A 7,378-nucleotide genomic window follows, 5' to 3' on the forward strand; every position below is an offset into this window, starting at 1 on the left:
ACAATTGGCCCAGCGTCTTCCGGGTTTGTTCTTAATTGACTTGCTTAGTTTTTTTTGTACGTTTTTTTTTTCGAGATACCCTAACAAAGGGAGTCATTGTGGCTCAGTTGGTAGAGCATGGCGCTTGCAACACCGGGGTTGTGGGTTTGATTCCCACGGGGGACCAGCATGGATAAAACAAATACAAGCATCTATGCACAAACTACTGTAAATCACTCTAGCTAAGAGTGTCTGCTAAATGACTGAAACGTAAAATGTTGTTCACAAAGTGCCACGGTAGGCTGTTTAGCTCCCGCCCCTCTTTTCTTTCGATTGGTGGATACATCTCATTATTGTAATCTGGTTTTGACTATTCGATGAGGGTTGTTGACGTCAACGGCCTGTATTCAATGGAGAGAGTCTATGCTACTAGCCTCATAACATGAATATGCATAGCCATCACGAGACAATGCCGATATAAAGTTGCCTATATGTCACGTGTCCTACTTATATCAGTACACTCATAACAACTTAAGCATTACGAAACGTCTATTAGATCAAATCAATGTAATAAATAAGCCATACATTTTTTGGTTGACCAAATTCGACTTTCTCATTGACCTCCATACAAAAACTCCTTTCTTGGTGGGTGAAACACCGAAAAACCGCCAACTGCTGGAGGGAAACAGATTTTCCGCCGATTTGGGTCTCTCGCTTCCTCTCTGGTACGTCATCATTTCTATTCAATTGAACGTTCCAGAAGAGAAGGCTCCTGACTGCAGGTATGCAGTTCGGGGCCTGGCTCAATGTGGGCAGAGTCAAACGCTTTTAACCTGAACCCTTCCCGTCTCCTTCAAGGTCACCCAAGTTGAGGTTCACGTCGAATGTGTCAACGAAAGCGAATCTTAATCGAACCTAACCTACATGGATAAAAATATAAACCATGGAAGTAAGTGAGGCTGTCATTATGCATAATGTACTTTGTAATATTCATGTTATACCAGTGCAGTGGTATATTTTTATATAACCAACTACCACAACAATGTTAGCATAGCGTTAATTAACAACCATTTGCACTTGAGCTAGCTAATTAGCAATAGCACCCTTTTGTATGTGAACTAGCTAACTGCTTACAATGAGGGAATCTTATTTGGACAAATTTGCCTACTTGAGCAGTAAGCCTAGGTTTACATGTACAGTTATGCAATCGATTTGATCGTTGATTTTTCTGTGTTTCTTCATTGTGTGCCTTGATGTGTTTTGGCTGGCTCTAAATGTGTATTGTTGATGCCATTCCCTTAGTTACACATAGCGAGATACTACACATAGTATGTACAAAAATGAAATCACCTGGTCCCAACATACATGGCAAGTCACACTGCAAACTGAAGTTATTAAATAAGGAAAAACTTCAAAACACATTTACGAAGAAAGCATACTCATTGCTTTGAAACAGTGTCCAAGGAAAGATTTTTGGCATGTGAGTGCATTGATGTGAGAAATGGTGTGTTTGCAGTCAAATACATTTTATGGACCAGCAACACCCATACATGTTGTGAAAAATACTTGGACTAATTCAGTTCCAACTGTGTTAAAAACTGTTATGCATGCTGGAGTATAAAAAGCTGTTAAATTGTAGTTTTTCTTTACTTTCACATACACTGTGTTCACAGAAACATTGCTCGGATCTTGTCCCCTGGACCTTGGAGGACTTTTGGTGTGGATGATGTTCAGGTTGGATATTCCTTTAAATTATTCCACTCAACTATACCATTTGATTGTCATTCCTTTATTGAAAATTGTACCTTGTTCACACCACAGGGCCTACCAAAGCAAGGTTTTTCAAACAATTGTGGGGTGTTTGTTTTGATGGTAAGATGCTGGCTATTCAGTATATTATATTAGTCCTATTTTCTGTTATAACATACGAAAAGTTATTATTATTTCTGTGCTTGCAGCATGCTAAGCACACTATTGTTCATACTTTTTCTTGTTTATTTATCTTGACACTTTTTGGGACCTGTTTTTACACTACATACACAATTCATACATCAACCTCCTGCAGAGCTGGACGCTGATGTGACATGCTGTGACTTCTTGGGGGCGACATCTTCTACATCCTGAAATATATTCCTGGGGGGGTGGTATTATTATTATTGTTGTTATCATAACTATCAAACTTAACAACCTATTCTTTCTTAACTTATAGTACGCGCTATACATTGCAATGGAAGCATTGTGTGATTTCACTGAGGTATGTATAAATTGTGAAATTCTCATCACTAGTGGATATGTTTTTTTGGATACCCATCCGATTTTGTGATTTTCTTTTTCAAAGGAAAACATGCAGCAAGTTAGGCGATGGTGGTGCCTAGTTCTCCTGCAGAACTTTCCCATGCCGTTACTCTTGAACGTTGTAAAAACTTTTCATTTGCATCCTTAAAATCACTTGTTTCACTGTAGCCAGACTGATCTGAATATATTTTCATATTGAATGTATGTAATGTATGTCATTCACTCACTAAGGTCTGAAGAAGAGAGGTTGAAAGATCGAAAAATACAGCAAATACAAAACACACTACAGGTAGGTGTCACACGATGAGTGGTATAGTCATAAACCAATGGTTAAAGACTTCATTGTAAAGGGTTTAAACACTGTTTCCCATGCTTGTTCAATGAACCATAAACAATTAATGAACATGCACCTGTGGAACGGTCGTTAAGACACTAACAGCTTACAGACGGTAGGCAATTAAGTTCACAGTTATGGAAACTTAGGACACTAAAGAGACCTTTCTACTGACTCTGAAAAACACCAAAAGAAAGATGCTCAGGGTCCCTGCTCATCTGCGTGAACGTGCCTTAGGCTTGCTGCAAGGAGGCATGAGGACTGCAGTTGTGGCCAGGGCAATAAATTGCAATGTCCGTACTGTGAGATGCCTAAAACAGCGCTACAGGGAGACGAGACGGACGGAGAGCTGATCGTCCTCACAGTGGCAGACCATGTGTAACAACACCTGCACAGGATCGGTACATCCGAACATCACACCTGCGGGACAGGTACAGGATGGCAACAACAGCTGCTTGAGTTACATCAGGAACGCACAATCCCTCCATCAGCGCTCACTGCCCACAATAGGCTGAGAGAGGCTGGACTGAGGGCTTGTAGGCCTGTTGTAAGGCAGGTCCTCACCAGACATCACCGGCAACAACGTCAGGTCCTCACAAACCCACTGTCGCTGGACCAGACAGGACTGGGAAAAAGTGCTCTTCTCTGATGAGTCGCGGTTTTGTCTCACCAGGGGTGATTGTCGGATTTGCGTTTATCGTTGAAGGAATGAGCATTACACTGAGGCCTGTACTCTGGAGCGGGATCGATTTGGAGGTGGAGGCTCCGTCAAGGTCTGGGCCGGTGTGTCACAGCATCATTGGACTGAGCTTGTTGTCATTGCAGGCAATCTCAACGCTGTGCATTACAGGGAAGACATCCTCCTCCCTCATGTGGTACCCTTCTTGCAGGCTCATCCTGACATGACCATCCAGCATGACAATGCCACCAGCCATACTGCTCGTTCTGTGAGTGATTTCCTGCAAGACAGGAAGTCAGTGTTCTGCCATGGCCAGCGAAGAGCTCGGATCTCAATCCCATTGACCACGTCTGGGACCTGTTGGATCGGAGGGTGAGGGCTAGGGCCATTCCCCCCAGAAATGTCGGGAACTTGCAGGTGCCTTGGTGGAAGAGTGGGGTAACATCTCACAGCAAGAACTGGCAAATCTGGTGCAGTCCATGAGGAGATGCACTGCAGTACTTAATGCAGCTGGTGGCCACACCAGATACTGACTGTTACTTATGATTTTGACCCCCCCCCTTTGTTCAGGGACACATTATTCCATTTCTGTTAGTCAGATGTCTGTGGAACTTGTTCAGTTTGTCTCAGTTGTTGAATCTTGTTATGTTCATACAAATATTTACACATGTTAAGTTTGCTGAAAATAAACGCAGTTGACTGTGAGAGAACGTTTCTTTTTTTGCTGAGTTTATGTTTATCAGCATCATAAAGCTGATTGTAGCCTATTTCAACCACATAAAATATGCATCCAAGCGCGGAACTGAAATCTTATTAGAAACATGTTGGTTCATTTTCACACCTTTCTATTTCCTTTCAACCGGTCAAACGGATGTCATTTGGAAATTTTGCACATAGTTTCCCCCCCTTTTTTTTGGTGCATTTTCTCCCCGATCCCTAAACATTTTTGCTCTGTGAAAGAAGCAGAGATGACGGAGCTTTACGAATGTAACATATAAGCTGGGAGTCAGGAAGCAGGTGCAGTATGGGAGTTTAATAATGAAACGATACCAATGCACAAACATGAGAAGCGTACAGAACGTGAGAGAAAACAATACTACCTAATGACTGATGTCAACTGAGGGCTAAATACAGTCAGTGTCCCGATTTCAGTTTCCATTCAACCCTTCTGAACAGTAGGTTACAGTTCCCTTGATGTGCCATAGGTCTATTTGAGGTCCCCGTCTTGTGGCTGTCGAATTTGTATGGCGCCTCACAGTCACCACACATAACATAGCCGTCACTGCTATCATCCTCTTTTACCACTTTACCAAATCTTTCCCAAACATTACTTTTCTGGCCCTCCCTTCTCTTTATTTTCAACTCTCAATTTTTAAGCATTTCTCTTATTGAATTAAACTTCGACAATGTCCTGTTTGCCTCCATGGATGGAAGGAATTTTTCTGCCCATTCTCAAAAGCATGTTGCTATTGGCGTGTAGGCTATTTGGTGCTTGTATAGTTAGGCCCTAAAGCTTAGGCTTACACACTAATGCCAAATAGCCTAAAATAATTAAAGGAAAACTTCAATGTAGCTGTCATGGCGTTGCCCTCTTTGGGTACAGCAAGCACTATTCCCCCTCCCTCTGCACAATCCCCCTCTCTCTGTCTCTCCTACACTCAGGCTGGTGCGACCTCAGGTCGTAAATTCCTGGAGGAGAATCCTGCCTCATGGCCAGACTCATGGCCAGTCTAGAGAGAGTGAGTTTTCATAGAGAGAACAAAGGAATGTCTTCCACCTCACAGAACTGGAGGTCCAAACAGTATTTATGTTCTGGAGAATGTATAAAAGATCGGTGACAAATCCAGCTACGAACTGGTCCGTTTGGTACAATTTTGTGATACTCGTGGGAGACAATACGGCCACATTACCATAACGCTGTTTATACAATAGCCTCAGATATGAGGCTTACATCTAATTGTTGTATAAGATGAATGAGTGAGGATGATACTGTTTGTGAAATTGTGTAATGTGATTTTGGACTGTTTAATGAAGGAAACTCCAATTCCCTTTGGAGTTTAACTAAATCAGAGGACCGCCCATGAGCACAGTTATGGTCTGGCGTCCTGGAACAGGCCCTTTTCTGCTCTTCCGAATAAAACCCCCACCCGGGTTTTCTATCACCAGACCAGCTTACCTCGATAAAGAGAGGGCCAAGGTTTGAGAGGAGACCGAGCTTACCTCAATTTCGAGGGGGCTAAGGGTTGAGACGAGACCAGTACCTCTATCATAGAGGGAAATAAGGTTTAAGTACGTAGATTGCTGAATCTTTTAACCATCCCACGTGGTTAAACTCTTAGACTATCGATACCGACAGAATAAGAACAAGTCTTTGATATTAGTTACTAGTCTGCAGCTAGGAATTCAGTATAATTGAACGCGAAGACCGACAACCGCCAAAACATCTGTCTTATAACGACATGAATTAATGTCACTCTGAACTATCCATTCTAACCACGACAAAGAGAGAGAGAGGGCGGACAGACTCTCCAACCGAGATCCCGACGACACACTGAGCGTAAATATATATATTGATTGCAATTGTTCCCGAATGAGTGAGCGTTCATGTGCAAAGGATTAGCATTTCAATTGTTATAATTATCACTCTGTCTAACAAGCCGCCATACCTGTTTAGCCCACTAGGGCACATCCCCCGATCATTTCCTTGTAACCATATCTACTGTTTGTTATGCATTTCTGTGAATTACTTAGTTAGTAAATAAATGATTTTTAAGACAATTGATGTATGGATGACTCATAGTGAAGACTGGGTTCGTGCAGATAACCAACAATTTACGACGTTTGGAATGAGACTAACGTGAGGTAAATAATAATTCATTAATTCGAAGACTAATTGATCAGATATTAAAATATCTGAAAGTTATATTAGGAAAATTATAACTTTGTAATCTGAATATTTTCCTTGGTGCCCCGACTTCCTAGTTAATTACGTTACATGATTAATCAGTTTAATCGCGTAATAATAATTACAGAGTTATTTGATAAATAAGTCTTCAGTTTTAATGATGCCAAAGACATGACATAGCCTATAGATATAAGTTGCAGAAGAATGATACATTTATGGATTTTTTAAAAGTTATTGTTTTCTCTTTATTCAACCCGCCCTTCATCCACACAATATTTCATGACCCCGCGGATATAACCGTGGGGACTGCGGGTTATGAGTAAACCCGTGCATCACTACTGCCTGCCTCACCTGGAACAACTTTAGATATCCCTGTTTTTTTACTGTCAAAAGACAACAATAGCCACAATTTCTGCTTAAGATGGAGAAAACTTTATACACTGCTCAAAAAATAAAGGGAACACTTAAACAACACAATGTAACTCCAAGTCAATCACACTTCTGTGAAATCAAACTGTCCACTTAGGAAGCAACACTGATTGACAATAAATTTCACATGCTGTTGTGCAAATGGATTAGACAACAGGTGGAAATTATAGGCAATTAGCAAGACACCCCCAATAAAGGAGTGGTTCTGCAGGTGGTGACCACAGACCACTTCTCAGTTCCTATGCTTCCTGGCTGATGTTTTGGGCTCAGGTAGTGCAGCTCATCCAGGATGGCACATCAATGCGAGCTGTGGCAAGAAGGTTTGCTGTGTCTGTCAGCGTAGTGTCCAGAGCATGGAGGCGCTACCAGGAAACAGGCCAGTACATCAGGAGACGTGGAGGAGGCCGTAGGAGGGCAACAACCCAGCAGCAGGACCGCTACCTCCGCCTTTGTGCAAGGAGGAGCAGGAGGAGCACTGCCAGAGCCCTGCAAAATGACCTCCAGCAGGCCACAAATGTGCATGTGTCTGCTCAAACGGTCAGAAACAGACTCCATGAGGGCCCGACGTCCACAGGTGGGGGTTGTGCTTACAGCCCAACACTGTGCAGGACGTTTGGCATTTGCCAGAGAACACCAAGATTGGCAAATTCGCCACTGGCGCCCTGTGCTCTTCACAGATGAAAGCAGGTTCACACTGAGCACATGTGACAGACGTGACAGAGTCTGGAGACGCCGTGGAGAACGTTCTGCTGCCTGC

General features: G+C 42.6%; 1 long non-coding RNA gene across 2 annotated transcripts; it reads left to right on the forward strand.

Moving 5' to 3' along the window:
• Positions 1-481: 481 nt before the first annotated feature.
• Positions 482-2,696, forward strand: LOC120051770. Of its 2 annotated transcripts, none has more exons than XR_005477318.1 (3): positions 482-704; positions 838-928; positions 1,653-2,696. It is a non-coding gene; the product is annotated as an uncharacterized LOC120051770 (long non-coding RNA). The 2 variants fall into 2 exon arrangements; XR_005477319.1 differs by lacking the exon at positions 482-704 and having other exon boundaries at positions 739-928; positions 1,653-1,713; positions 1,801-2,696.
• The last annotated feature ends 4,682 nt before the right edge of the window (positions 2,697-7,378 follow it).

This window comes from Salvelinus namaycush, chromosome 8 (genome assembly GCF_016432855.1).
Source record: "Salvelinus namaycush isolate Seneca chromosome 8, SaNama_1.0, whole genome shotgun sequence".
NCBI classification, from domain to species: Eukaryota; Metazoa; Chordata; class Actinopteri; order Salmoniformes; family Salmonidae; genus Salvelinus; species Salvelinus namaycush.